Below are 14,811 nucleotides of genomic sequence, written 5' to 3' on the forward strand. Positions count from 1 at the left end.
ATTCTCCCTCCTATTTTCCTCAGGGCCTGCGTTGCTCATTTAAATGCAATTTGCTGCCTGTTTGGGTCAGTGACTTAAGTTGGGAGGCTCTTACAGTAACTCAGCACTGTGGAAATTCCAGACCTCTGCTGGGGTCTGAGAGAGAAGCCCAGGTTTGGCGGCTCTGAGGGCCACTGTAGGTAAGCACCAGGCAAGAGGGCTGGTCTACCTGGGCCAGCAGGTCTCCAGCCTCACCAGTTTGGTTTAGCATGGAATCAGTCAGCAATGCCTGAGAAAGCCAGGAGACCGGTCAGGATGATTAGGGAGGTTATAAACCAGAAAACTTCCGCCTTGGTATTTGAAAACCACACGGTATTTTACAACATTCCTGTCGATTAACTGCTGGGAAGGGCACTACCTTATTGCCTTTTGCATAATGGAACCAATCTTTCCCCTCAGAGGCCCTCTTGTTGCTTTGATCAAGTTCAAAAGATGAGGGAAATGATGACTAAGGACCTTGGGAATCAGACCGAAGAATCTCACAGACAAACTCAAGGGTTTTGCGGAGATGGCTGTTTGTTTGTTTGTTTGTTTGTTTTTTACTGGTGCATCATTTTGGTAAATAATTTCCATGGTCAGGGCACTTATCAAACTCCTTACCCAAATATTTGTTATTTAGAAAAAAATCAAGGAAACAGACTTGTGTTTATTATTCTGAGATCAGCAGCAGTTTGATGAACTAAAAACAGTCTTACTTTTTCCTCTCTCCTCTCCCTTTACCAGCCTCTTGTAAAAGTGCCAACATTATACACCCAACTCTCTACACAGTGAAAACGAAAAATAAAAGTGACCCTGGTGATCCGTTGGCTGCCTCTGCCCACGTTAGACTTTGGGCCGAGAGCCCACTCCCCTTTAGCATCAGAGGCAGATATTTGGAACCGGCTGAGCTGGAAAGGGATGCTGTAAACGTCTGTTTCCGGTTCACAGGGCCCTCAGCGTCACCGCATAGTTTGAACGTCTGACTAGCTTCCTGACTTTGAGAGGCTCCCACTTTAAACACGAGGGATCGACCCTGGAAAGGAAAGGAAAGACACGCACGAGTCAGCCACTGACTCCACCAGCCTTTACTCTCAGGCCGGTTTCTCCCGGCGGGATTTAAATGGAACGATTGCGACACGGACCGCGACTTCAGCTGCCGTCCCGAGGCAGGGTGACGGCGAGGTCGTGGGTCTGCTCACATGGTCCGAGTGGGGAAGGCCAGGTCTGGGCCGGTTCGCCACAAAAGAGCTTCCAGGAAAGCCCCCGTCCCCTCAGGGTGCCCGAAGAACGGAGCACAACAGACCCTTGAAACTCAGACAACCCTGGTAGGGCTGGCTCTCCTCGACACCGTCCTTCAGCGGCTCTATGGATATTTTACACGTGTGAAAGGAAAGCTTTGTTAGGGGCACAGATCTACACTCTTCCCCAAAGAGACAACCTTGCTACGTCATCATGAGGAGGGAACCAACGCATCCCAATGAATCCCTCTATTTTAAAATACAAGGATTTTATTAACCGATACCGAACGAAAACTCCAGGGCTGCAGTAACTTCAGCTTTGCACAGAGTTGCCACAGAGCTTAACATATATATTGAAACACTCACGCTGTCTTTAAAGCCTCTCTATTCTTGAACGTCCTCAATGGTAACAAATGCAATAGCAATTCTCACCTACCTGTAGAGGTCCTGCACCGATTGCTTCTATTCCTTTTATGATAAACTGAGCTGGCTGACAAACTGATTCTGCTCCGTCAAGGTATGACGGGTGGTTGCTAATTCCTGAGGGGAATGGGCTCCTGTTGGTCTGATCTGAAAGAGAGAGGCCAAAGAACCAAGTTTCCCAGAGGAAACACAGGCGTGGGGGCAGGTACCATGGTGGGGGGGGGGGGGGGGAGGGCAAGCGTTGGTTGGGGGAGGGTGGAACACTAGCCATGAATGACTGCTGGCATTTGCAGTTCATAAGTGAACATTTCATATTCATGAATAAAAAGTTTCATTGACCATTATGAAAGTTAGAATTCTGTGTTCAAAAGTAAAAATTTCAGCAAATAATTTCACTATACCTAGTGGAATCCTAGAGGCAGGAGCCCCCTTACCCCCCAAAATAGGAGAAGCCAAGCACTGCGGCCTTCTGCTGCCAGTCACAGGCGTCCCGCCAATGGAAGTCCAGAGGAGAGTGGGAGGAGAAAAGGCTTTTGTTTTCCTTTTCTTCAAGCATTACGAAACAACCAGTCCCTTAGGATTCCATTTAAGTCTCGCCGAACTACTTTCTCTCAGGAACTTTTGCCTTGAACCACTTTTAGGCACTGAACTAGTTCCTTCTTGCTGGAAGAACGTTATTGTATTGTCTGAAATAGTGCATGCTTCCTTCCAGAATGCCGGCGGAAAACCCCAATGATGCCCTTTCCCACTAAACTATTAGGATATCTCCTTCCAGTAAATGCAAAAAAGAAGAACACGCAACCATTACTAACTGGCAGGCTAGGAATGCTTTTTAAGTTGAAAAGTTACTTTTTTTTTAACTTAAAATTTCTACTACTCTAAGCTTTACGAATGCAGAGACCGTGCCATACATCTTTGTATCTCCACAATTTCCACTTCAGCGCACATAGTTGGAGATGAATTATGATTTTTTATGTGAAGGAAATTGACCTGCAAATTAAAAACCTTTTTCATACAGAACTTTGGCCAAGCAAAGGCCCATAATATCTGTAAATGTGATGGAGAAGCAATGAGGGTAGTTCTTGTCCCAGTGTAGTATGAAAATCTAGATTGAAAGTCTGTTTTACTTTTCACATTCTGTTTTAATGAAAAGAAGGAGGAATGTGAATAACAATTAACAATTCAAACAAAACTCATCTGAATTTGGCTTTGATTTTTGATAAATACCGCACCTCAGTAGTGACCATGATCCCCTTCTATTCATCTTCAACTTCAATCTTTGTCCACTTGATCAGATCCTGGCTGGAAAGAGGACCCAGAAGGTTCCAGATCCAGGGAAGATAATCTTCTGGAAAAAGAGGAGAGGTGGAAGAAGGTGCTAGAAGAGAGGACCCAGGCAGGAGTCATAGTTGAGGTTCATCTCTGCCACCGAATCACTTTGTGTCACTGAGAAATGTTTTTTCCCTTTTCATGCCTGAGGTTTCTTCTTGACAACTGAGATGAATGGATTAGATAATGTAAAAATTTCCTGCTGGGACTGGGATTGAACTTCACATGTAAATAAGAATTCATTGAACTTTGCATTGTTGTGGTATTATACTGAATATGGAGAGAGCTTATGAATTTAATAATAAAAACTAAAAATGGATAAATGGAGTCAAACAAAGAATTATCAAAAGTTCAAAGACATTTAGGGACAAAAATGGAAACAAAGTGAAACATTTACATACTTTTAATTCTAGTGCTTACCACTATTTCCTTCTGCAGCTTATTTAAATGCACATTTCAAAGTTAGAATAATTTTGAGTAAATCCCCTAGTTGGCTTGAATGTATGTAAATTTGATCTTGGTCATTTAAACTTGACACAATTCAGCAATTTTTGAAATCTGTATTATTCAAGAAATTGAGTAGTGTCATTTGCTTATTTGATGCGTTTTTTAAAAATGAGTCCTTTGAGAAACTGCTTCTGGGTATCAATACTAAAATGAAAACACTGGCTAAAATCATAAAAGCAGGAAAATTAATTTCAGGGCATTTTAAACTCCCCCTGTTTCCTGGGCTCACAGGGCTTCAGAAGTTGAGAATTGCTCTCTGATGTCACTGTTCTCTGAAAGCTGATCCATTCAAATCCAGATGGTGGACATCTTTGAATCACATACTGCTTACATTTTTCAGTGCCTCTGAAAAAGAATTTCCCCCTTTTAATCCTCAAAACAAAACTCAAATGAATTGTTTTACCCACCTGCAGCTTCCTCTGAGGAATATAACTCTTTGATTCAATCCATAATTTCCTCTATTCTCCAACCCCCAAATTATCCAATTTTAGTTTTAAATTCAAATTATTATTACTGTCACTGATTCTGAGCTGGAAAAACGGAGGGTGGTTTTTTGGGGATGCAGCACAGAGATGTTACACAAATGTAAGCCAGAAAATTTCTCATTTCTTTAATTCTCTACCACAAACTACAATTGTATTAATCTGACAGACTTTCAGTGTGGTTCTGGGGACTGCAAGTCCAGAAACTTTTGGCTCCTAAAAGCCTCTTTCAAAGGGAAAACTATCTGCTGAACAATAAAGTCCATACAGAGGAATGGAGTGTGGACCTCATTTGTTTGTGTCTCAGATAGAGGCAGGAGCCTAGAAGAAGACTCCGTGTAATACAGCCTTGCTGCCGGCTGAAGAAGTACACACACACAGAGCCCAAGAGCAAGGAAGGAACAACTGGTTGATATGTAGGCCTCTCCTGGCCTCTGGCTCTTCCCTTGCACCTGGTTTACACCCCCACATTCTATCATTGCACGGCTTCAACTGAACTGCAAGCTAAGCTTCCGTCCCATGCCAACACTCATTCCTGTTTCTAAGTATCTTTCCTACTTGTACACATCCCTATTTCGTGTCTTTGTATTGTAAGGACATATACCATTGTGGAATTTTTAGACTGAAAATAAGACATGGTTCTAACATACATAATGTCACCATGTACTTATGAGTTATTAATTCAGACCCTGTTCCTTCTGTGGGAAGAACGCACCATTGGCACCTCAGGCCAATTCCTATATATCCTATAAGACCTGGTTACTCTTCAGATGCTCTGTGAAGCCTCTCTGACGGTCCCCCTCTTCTGCGCTTCCCAAGCATCCTGAGTGACCTCTATCATAGTTTAGAATAGACTGTTATGGGCTTAATTGTGTCCTTCCCCCTCCCCCACAAATTCATATGTTGAAGTCCCAATCTCCAGTACCTTGAAAACAAGGTCTTTAAAGAGGTGGTTAAGTTAAAATGCGGACATTGAGGGGAGGCCCTAATCCAACATGACTGGTGTCCACATGAGAAGAGGAGAAAAACCAGAAATACATGTACACAGAGGAGGGGCCATGTGAGGACACAGCAAGAAGGTGCCGTCTGCAAACCAAGGAGGGAGGCCTCAGGAAAAGGCAAGCCTGCTGACAACCTGATCTTGGACATCTAGCCCCTGGAACTGTGAAAGATAAATTTTTGTTGTGTAAACCACCCAATCTGGGGTGTTACAGCAGCCCGAGCAAGATAATACACTGTCCTACAAATTATTGCCTTATCCATCTCTACTTCTGGATTGTGACTACTCTTAAAAGGGACTGTATTTCATCTGCCTAGTCACAGAACCTAGCAGAGTACCTGACATACATAAAAAAAAATATTTGTGGATTGAAGGAAGGAAGGAAGGATTTTTCTGACTCAATTTGATCATCAGCCTCTAGTCACTTAGTGTCTTATTTTCCTCCCTCTTTTTATTCATCTTCTCCCATCCTAATCCTAATGGCTTGAGTATGTGTCTCTATTTTGCACCTAAGTCTTTAACACAAGCAGATTGATTCCCAGTTTTCAGAGGTATCATGCAGGACATGAGCGATATCCAGAACCACTCCTCCCTCACTGGATGTACACATAGCAGTCGCGTGCTGTGGTTTCTCATCATGACAATATGCTGGGCCCAAAGATGCCAATTTACATGAGTCAGACAGTGAAACAATGGCATACATGCCCCTTTTCTAGAGTTAGGCTAGCAACTCCATCTCATAGAGGCTGAAACGGCTCCTGAGAAGAGCCGCTTCTGACTGCCAGTTCTGAAGTGATCAAAATAAGAGAGGAGATCGCTGGTACAGTGAGTGACCCAGGAAATGCTAAAAGGGTGGGAAGTTGGCTCAGCAGGGTTGGGAGCTGCCTCACATCCTGAAGTAATTATTCCAATAAAACACTCTTATGTCCAGATACATTTTTTTTTCTCAAATTATGGGATAACTACACGTAACAACTCAGAAAGATCACATTTGTGTGAATAAACCTGATTGTGCTTTGAAAGCACTTCCTTTCAGCGTCACACTGCTCCAGTCTCCTGGGCTCCAGTAAATTTTGAGGGAAGAATGGCAGGGCCAGAGTATTTACATGTCTATAAAGGCTGTATTTGTTTTTATATGTTCTTGCTGCTTGGCTCTGCAGTCTTGTTTAGAAACATTATGTTGAAAAAAAAAAAAGAAACAAATGTTAAATGGTATTTTATTTGAGTGAGGGTGCCTGATGAGTCCTCTTGTAAAAGAGTGGCCTGTCATGCAAGGGAACTCGGGCGGCCTTACTGCTCAGGACACTGGGTAGCAACATTTGTAGTGGATGCTGTTTGAACCTGATGCTTGGAGGAATGTTTTCTCCTGTAACAAGGTTTGTAATGGCAAATCATTTTATCCCCAGGTTATGTTTTGTTTTGTGCATGTGTATTATTTTTTTAAAGATTTATTTCTTATTTATTTGAAAGAGAGAGAGAGAGGGAGAGAGAGAGCACAAGAGTGAGGGGCAAAGGGAGGAGAAAGAATCTCAAGCAGATTCTGCGCTGAGCGGATCCTACGGCTGGGCTCCATCTCATGACTCTGAGATCATGAGCTGAGCCGAAACCAAGAGTCAGATGCTTAACCGACTGCCCACCCCCAGGTGCCGCGTGCATGTTTTTTAATTCCCGGTTTAAATGGAAAGTCTAGCAATTTTGTTCTTTTCTGTAAATAGGATGTTTCATTGTAACTGAGTACCTTGAACTTCGAGCTATACTGAAAAACTTTGGGCCAGTTTATTTTACTTTCCAAGGAAGTGTTGTAAGGTGAACTCTACATTTAAAAGAAGAAATCCTCTAAGATTTAGCCAAACCTGCCTTGAGGTGAGAAATCAAGAGCAAGGAGCTCATTTGTGACTTGAGATAATGATGAAGATCCTTCAGCAAATTCCCAGGACTGCCTTTTCTAGACACTCAACTAAGTAAACTCCATATTAAAAATGTCCATTGTAAAAAATAAATAAATGTCCATTGTGTGCAGGGTACAAGGTAAATGCCTTGAGAGCCATTAAGGATTAAAATCTTTTAAATGTTTCTGGTCCCCAAGACATTCACAGCAAAACTGGGGACAAAAATTTTAATCAGGATCAGGCTAAATAGAAATAAAACATTTCAGTAACAGATCTAAATTAAAAGAGATGGCAACTTCCAGAAGGCTGTCCATGGTTAATTACATGGTAATTATAAGCAAGCAGTGCTCTGAGACCCCAGCGCTCTCTCTAGGGTCTCATCTTCCCCTTAAATGGGAAGGCTTCTTCAGGACAGGCAGATGTAGGTAGGTCCAGGGGAGGCCAACAAACCTACCTCGTTGTCTCCAGATTATGAGGCCAGGCAGACCTGAGCTCAGCTCTACCTAGGACGACCTGGGACAAGTTCTTTTCTGCTCTGAATAGAGATGATAAACTTACCGTTTGAGTTGCTGTGAGGAGTAGATGAGCTCTGTGTAAGTAAATTCTTGGTGTAGACTCTCACACATATTAACATTTATGAGAGCAGAGATCATGTTATTTATCAATTTGTCTTTTAGTTTATTTTCTGTTTGCCCCACTCAGAAGTAAGCTCCTTGAGGGCAGGGACTTAGCATTGTTCTGTCCTTGGATCCACAGTATCTATATCACTATGCAACACATAATAGGTGCCTAGTACATATTTGTTGAATGAATAAATCAATGAATAATTAATAGAACTTCAAAAAAGTGGATTAGCTAATATTATTATTCAACCTTGTCTTTTTCATATTTCTTCTTGTCCCTCTTCATTGTCTTTAAACTTAGGAGCAACAAGAGATGTTGCAAGCAATAGGCTAAGTTCCATTTGAGTAGGATCGTTTGGAGTTTTAAAGTCCCTATGGGTTCAGGCTATTGGAACTTGCATTGTTCACTTCGAGAAGAGTAGACGATGCAGTGGGAAAATAAAGCTTTTCTTCCTGTATCTCCTTCCTCCATCAGCTCCTCCTCACTGGATCCTTATTATGTCTGTGCCCCTTGTGCCCTTCTCACCCATTAATATCCAAAAATAAAGAACAGAGACAAATTGTGGGGAGGAAACAAATATTTTTTCACATAGACCTTCCAACTCCCATGGAGAGAGAGTTGGAATGTAACTTCCCCTTTCTCCAGCCCACCTCAGTGCCCATTTTTAAGTCCAGGAAGACTTAGTTAGCCGAAGCCTACCAAATGAAGCATGACTGTTAGAAAAATGTTGTGTTTGCCGTGACACTAAGCAGGAATGAGCTTCTAGTGTGAGATCACTTGGCTTTGTGCAAAAGTCCCTGTCACTGCCACCAGAGACAGACTTATTTTGACCTAATTTTCAGTTCTGTTATGATTTTGTAGGCTAAAATTAAATTTGGTTTAAGAACACTGACCAGGGTTTATATCACTAGCGGGAGGGAAGGAATCAACATTTTATCATCTTGTGTTGGTGTGGGACCAACTGGAGCGCCTCATTAAAATCTTATTTGCAGGAAACGGACTCATTTACAGCTCCCCACTCGGTAGTATGTTTGTTAATAGTGCAGAAGGGAGGTAAAATGAGTCACAAAAGGTCAGCTCTGGATCGAGTAAATTTCCTCCCCGACTGCAGATTGCTGACACCTCATTGTGTTTTCCGTGTGTGACACAAAACTTCAATCCATGTACAGTGTAACCTCTTAGATAAAATCCAGTCCCCAGACCTGCAAGACCCATTATTGCCTAAGAAAAGCCAAAATTACTGACTGTTTTCCTTTCTTCTGACTTAAAATGCACGTCATCAACCACGTAAAGGAAAAAGAACAACGTGCAAAGTATTCTCTGGGGTTTCTCACCCATTCTAAGATATTCTCACAATGAGTTCTCAGCTTAAAAATGGTCTCATCAGAGGATTTTAATGCTCCTGTGTGAGCATTTCAAGAAATTCAAAGAAATGAAATCTAAACATCTCAGAGGTTGTGGAGAGGTTGATTCAAACACTTAGGTATTTTGGTTTTCATATCAAAAATATCTTAGATCTACATATGGGTCTCTATGGACTTTATAAAAAAAAATTTATAACATGTATATATTAGTCAGGGGCCTGGTAAGAAACAGAATTCACCCCAGAAGTTCCCAGTAAAGATAGCTTAATAAACAACTACTGACGATGGTATGGGCAGGCAAAAGAACAAATAAGAGACTCTGAAGCACCCAGAGACCAGCAACAGTGGGAAGCTGTTACCACTGTTAGGTGTAAAGGGCAACGGGAGGAAATGATGGTACATGTTCCCCATGGAAGCTAGTGGAGACTACAGTCCCTGCCAAAGACCCACCTGAAGAAGACAGGGAGCCAGGAGGAAACACCCTGATCACCATCTCTGTCCCACCTCTGATCTCCTGCTGGTGCTTCCTGTTGGCCAAACTGAACCGGAAGGCAGTGGCAAGGGAGACTGGGTGACAGAGTCCCTAGGGGTCAGTTGCCCAGCGCATACAGTAGGGTGGAGAAAGGCAGAGGATTAATCTGTTAGGGCAACTGGAGCATAAAAAGCATAGTGTTCTTCGTAGGCAATGATTTTGCTCAATATTTATTTATTTATTTATTTATTTATTTATTTATTTATTTATGTATTATGTGTATTTATGTATTTATGTATATTTATGCCAGTGTATTTATGATAAATTTGCAGCTATTTATCCAGGCTTGCTCTCTACCCTAGTCCCCTTGGAGATCCTGTAGTCTGGATTTATATTCCAAGAGCTTGTCTCTTTGCAGTGCTAACTCTTCTGTATGGGGATTAATCCTTATCTCCATGTCAACTAAATAGATTTAAAATTATGAAAACTGTGATGACCATCTTCACCTTTATGAATCTTTAAATTCAGAATCTCTTGGTCTGGCGCAGCTTCATTCTTTCAAGGATATTAAAATATTTTAGTTTTGTTATCTCATTGATCTTTGCCATATCTCTGATGGGCAGGCATCTTGGTAGTACCTAGTACAGTGGCACACGGAAATAGATGCTCAATAAATGCTTGTTGACAAGATGATCATCATCAAATGCCTCTTGTGCAGATAGGAAAGCTTACACTGAGAAGTTAAGCAACTTAGCCAATATCTCATGGGGTGCCGGTAGGAACAGAAGCCAAGTCAGAGGGTTTACCCTGAATATGCTTCCTCCAAAGGAGATTTTGCTAAGCCTGGCAAGAATTTGAACAAGAGTTTATTTTCTTCCTGTACTTTGACCCAATCTGAAGAATAGTTGAGAAACTCAGGGCATAGTTTTTCAACTGATTTGTTTCCTAGATTGCCAGTGAAATGTGTGCCCCATTATTTATTCTTAATCATTAGACATGAAACATTATTGCCCCAGGAACAAAAAGCCAAGTTATTCTCTTAGAGGAATTGAACTAAACTATTATGGTTTCTATATATTATTTCTGGGATGAGGAAAAGAAAATATAAAGGGGAGATGAAATCTGAGAACTGCATGTGAAATCAGTTACAGCCAACCCTTATCAATGAAAAACAAGGATAGGAATGACTTGAGAAACATAAATGTACATGGTTTTAGAAATTCTACAGTTACTATAAACCCATCTTCATCCAAACCTTCTACTATATTCCGAAGTTTTAAATGCTAATTTTTCTTGGATGCCACTGTTTTCCTGAATATCCCATGAAGGATTCATATAGAGAAGGAGAAACAGAGGGGCCTGGATTCACTGCAAGCAAGATAAACTCTTTGTGAAATAATACTACATCAGGTAGATCAAATTTTGTACATAAGGCAAATCATTTATCAACATGAAAACACATGGGCACAAGGAAGTTCTGTAATCTTGGAAGCCTGTGTCACGCCTTCTTCCAGAGAGGGTATCGCCAGCCTGCTCGATTTGTAGGTGGCTCGGTACACAGCCTCACTGTGGGCGCATGTGACATGACCTGGGAGACTAACAAAGGGCTTGGGTCTTCTCAAAATCACAGTTATTTATTTTAAAATTTACTTATTTATTTGAGAGAGGGACAGAGTGTGCCAGGAGGGAGGGGCAGAGAGAGAATCTTCGCAGACTCCCCCCTGAGTGCAGAGCCCAATGCAGGGCTCGATCCCACAACCCTGAGATCATGACCTGAGCCAAAACCAAGAGTTGGATGCTTAACTAACTGAGCCACCCAGGCGCCCCTCTTCCTTGCCATCTCATCCAGGTGCACATTGCCTGGTGAGTACTTTCTCTCTCAAGACTGAGCTCCAATGACACTTCTCCTGACGTGACTAGTGACACCACCCTTTTCTGTCATGCTAGCACAGTACACATATCTAAATTATTGCATGCACCACATTGTATAGCGCTCGCTGTTTATATGTCCGTCTCCTCAGTGAACTATGAGGTAACAATCTGCAGCCTATTCAGGATCGTAGTTCCTTATCTAGCATATGCACTGCTCTTAAACCCTGAAAACGGAGGGTTGTGCTTCAAAGACCCTACCTTGGCCCTCCTCCAGCAGTGTCCCTATCCCTGAGGTGAGAAGTCAGCAGGACCAGGGATGTGCCTTCCTGGATTCCATGTCTACCCAGATCCCACGCTCCCTGTTTCTAGGCCATGCTTTGCTTACCTAGAGCCCAAGAATTCCCTGTCCAAATGGTCCAATCCTCCCTTTGGGGCCTTGACAAGCCCTTTCCCAAGATCTGTCCTCTAAGAAGGGACCAACAACGTGTGTGCTCACTCCTAGATCCGAGGACTGGCCAAGGCAGCTATTCGTGAAGCATATGGACAGAACTTGTATAAACAGGCGAGACTGTCCACATGTGTGCATGCGAGGTGTCCAGGGATGAGGTTAGAGCAGGACTAGGAGGAGCAGGCAGTTAGGCAGAGAGCTGGGGCCTGAAGCCTCAAGGAACCTGAGGGTTCTAAAGTTGAACCTGGCCTCCTAGGTGGGGTTATGAAGGTATATTTATCACGGTGGGAGAATGGATCATATCTTGTCATTTGCAACCTTGAAATATTTAGGCATATGTCACGTGAGCTTCCATGTGTACTCTAGCTTGGATCTCTACACATGTTAGGGCGCTGGTGTCTTGGCTAATATGGTGCACAACACATGGGAGACGCTTCATGCATGACTGAGGACTGGCTCACAGCAAAAAGATGTGGAATAATTGAGACTCAAGGCAAATAATGTAGTGTTTGAGTAAGAGAAAATAATAGAAGATATTACTTATAATTGAATTAACAAACTAGTTAACATACTTCCTAAAAATGTTTATATTCCAAGGGTCAAACAAACATTCTTGCTAGGACGATGTTATTTACCAAATTAATGATCAATTTTTAAAAGCCTCACTTGAATTCTCCAGCATTCTTTGTATTTCCAAAACACACCACCAATCTACAAAGCACTCATAGATGGGTTAAGAATGAAGTCAAATAGAACATGAGTCAGGTAGCAAACTCCGTTGTGGGGGTTAGTTATACTCCAGCCAGAGAGGAAGAATTAACCAAAACTAGCAACAGTATTTCTTGGAGGCAGAATTTCAGGCGTCTGTCACTTCAAATGACCCCTTTGTCCTTCACTGGCAGATAAAATCATTCTTGTAAGGAAAAGGAACATTCATCTTCCAGGTGGAACCCTGAGAACTAAGGTCCTGCTTGCCACAGATATGATAATTTCAATGAATGTAGGCATTTTAACTTTTTCTCATGTATAAGAATCAATGGCTCACCATGTTGAGTAACCAAGACTTCTTATCTCTTTTCTAAAGATAATACTTTTATTGCCACATAAGTGCATGTTACTAACAAATGTAAGGAAATTTCAGGCTAAAATATGTATATACATATGGTTGTATGTGTATGCATGTATATATGTGTGGAAATTGAGAGGGGCAGGGAGAGGGAGAGAAAGGGAGAATCTACTTAACTTGGAAAATCAACTAAGAAACATCTATTGAGGGACTTCTCCATACTCAGCATTTGTCACATTATGCTAAGCATAAGGGATAAAAAGTCAAGGCCTTAAAACAATAACGAGATACTACTGTACACCTATTAGAATGGACAAAATTTGGAACACTGACACTAAATATTGGACAGGATGTGGAGCAAGAAGAACTCTCATTCACTGCTGCTGGGAATGCAAAGCTACTTTGGAAGACAGTTTGGTCGTTTGTTAGAAAACTAATATACTCTTATCATATGATCCACTGATTGTGCTCCTTGGTATTCATCCAAAGGAGTTGAAAACATGTCCACACAAAAACCTGCATGTGAATGTTTGTATCAGCTTTATTCATAGTTCAAAACTTGGAAGCAACCAAGATATCTTTCAGTAGGTGAATGGATAAACTGTGGTATATCTAGACAATGGAATATTACCCAGTGCTAAAAAGAAATGAGATATCAAGCCATGAAAAGAAATGGAGGAAACTTAATGCATATTACTAAATGAAAGAAGCCAATCTGAAAAGGCTACCTATTCTATGATCCCAACTATATGACATTCTGGAAAAGGTAAAACTACAGAGATAGTAAAAATATTAATGGTTTTTATGGTTGGGGGAAGGAGAGGAGGAATGGATAGGCAGAGCACAAAAGATTTTTTAAGGTGGTAAAAATATAATATCATTATGTCATTATATATTTGTCTGAACCCATGGGATGTACAACCCCAAGAATGAACTGAAATGTAAAATAAGGACTTTGGGTGAATATGATGTGTCAACATAGGTTCATCAATTGCACCACTCTGGTGAGGGACACTGATAATGGAGGAGGCTGTGCATGTATGGGGACAGGGGTGTCTGAGAAATCGCTGTAATTTTGCAATTTTGTGGTGAGCCTGAAACTACTCTAAAAAATTGTCTTTTTTTTTTAGAGTTTTGTTTTTTTGTTTTTTTTCCCCCACAGAAAGATAGAGAGCACAAGTTGGCAGAGCTGCAGGCAGAGGGAGAGGGAGAAGCAGGCTTTCCGCTGAGCAGGGAGTCTGACACAGGCTCGATCCCAGGACCCTGGGATCATGACCTGGCTGAATGTAGCTGCTTAACCAACTGAGCCACCCAGGCACCCCTAAATAATTAAGTCTTGAGAAGAAGAAGAAGAGGGGCATCTGAGAAGGAGGAAAAGGAGGAGGAGAAGAAGAAAGACAAGGTCCTGTCCCCAGGAAAGTTGACGATTTTTTTTTTTTAAGATTTTATTTTTTTATTTATTTGAGAGAGAGAGAGAGAGCACAAGAGGGGGTAGGGTCAGAGGGAGGAACAGACTCCCTGCCAGGGAGTCTGATGCGGGACTTGATCCTGGGACTCCGGGGTTATGACCTGAGCTGAAGGCAGTTGCTTAACCAACTGAGCCACCCAGGCGCCCAAGTTGATGATATTTGATGGGAGTTTGGTCTGGAGTGATGGGAGAAGCACTGTGGGCATATGTGGGTAAGGGTGAGGGCACAGATTTGCCTATTACCTCCTATGAACAGACACTGTGATTACGTGTGTTATATTAGGCCATCTCATTTAATTCTCATCAAACCAGTGCATGTAAATACTATCCTCATTTTCCAGATGAGGAAACCAATGTTTAGAAGATGAGCCCAATGAAAGAGCGATACAACTGAGCAGTTGCAGAAAAAACTATTTAAAAGGAACTTATGGGAATGTAAATGGGTACCATCACTATGGAAAACAGTACAAAAATTCCACAAAAAATTAAAGAGAACTACCATATGATCCAGCAATCCCACTTCTGGGTATATATCTGAATGAAATGAAAACAGGTTATTGAAGAGATATCTGCATTCCAGTATTTATTACAAGCAAGGTATGGAAACAACC

General features: G+C 41.8%; 1 long non-coding RNA gene across 3 annotated transcripts in view; it reads right to left on the minus strand.

The window, feature by feature from the left end:
• Nucleotides 1–665: 665 nt before the first annotated feature.
• The window catches only part of LOC123836298 (uncharacterized), a 178,036-nt gene continuing 163,890 nt past the window's right edge, over nt 666–14,811 (minus strand). For 2 of the 3 annotated variants that reach the window (XR_006788928.3, XR_010413715.1), the window contains 3 exons: nt 2,912–3,860; nt 1,693–1,826; nt 666–1,051 (listed from right to left, as the gene is read on the minus strand). This is a non-coding gene — a long non-coding RNA (uncharacterized LOC123836298). The remainder of the gene's footprint in view (nt 1,052–1,692; nt 1,827–2,911; nt 3,861–14,811) is intronic. The other variant, XR_010413716.1, reaches the window with a different exon arrangement.

Source organism: Mirounga angustirostris, unplaced genomic scaffold, assembly GCF_029215605.1.
Source record: "Mirounga angustirostris isolate CCGP_5_RB_7025 unplaced genomic scaffold, mMirAng1.0.hap1 SCAF_8, whole genome shotgun sequence".
Taxonomy (NCBI): Eukaryota; Metazoa; Chordata; class Mammalia; order Carnivora; family Phocidae; genus Mirounga; species Mirounga angustirostris.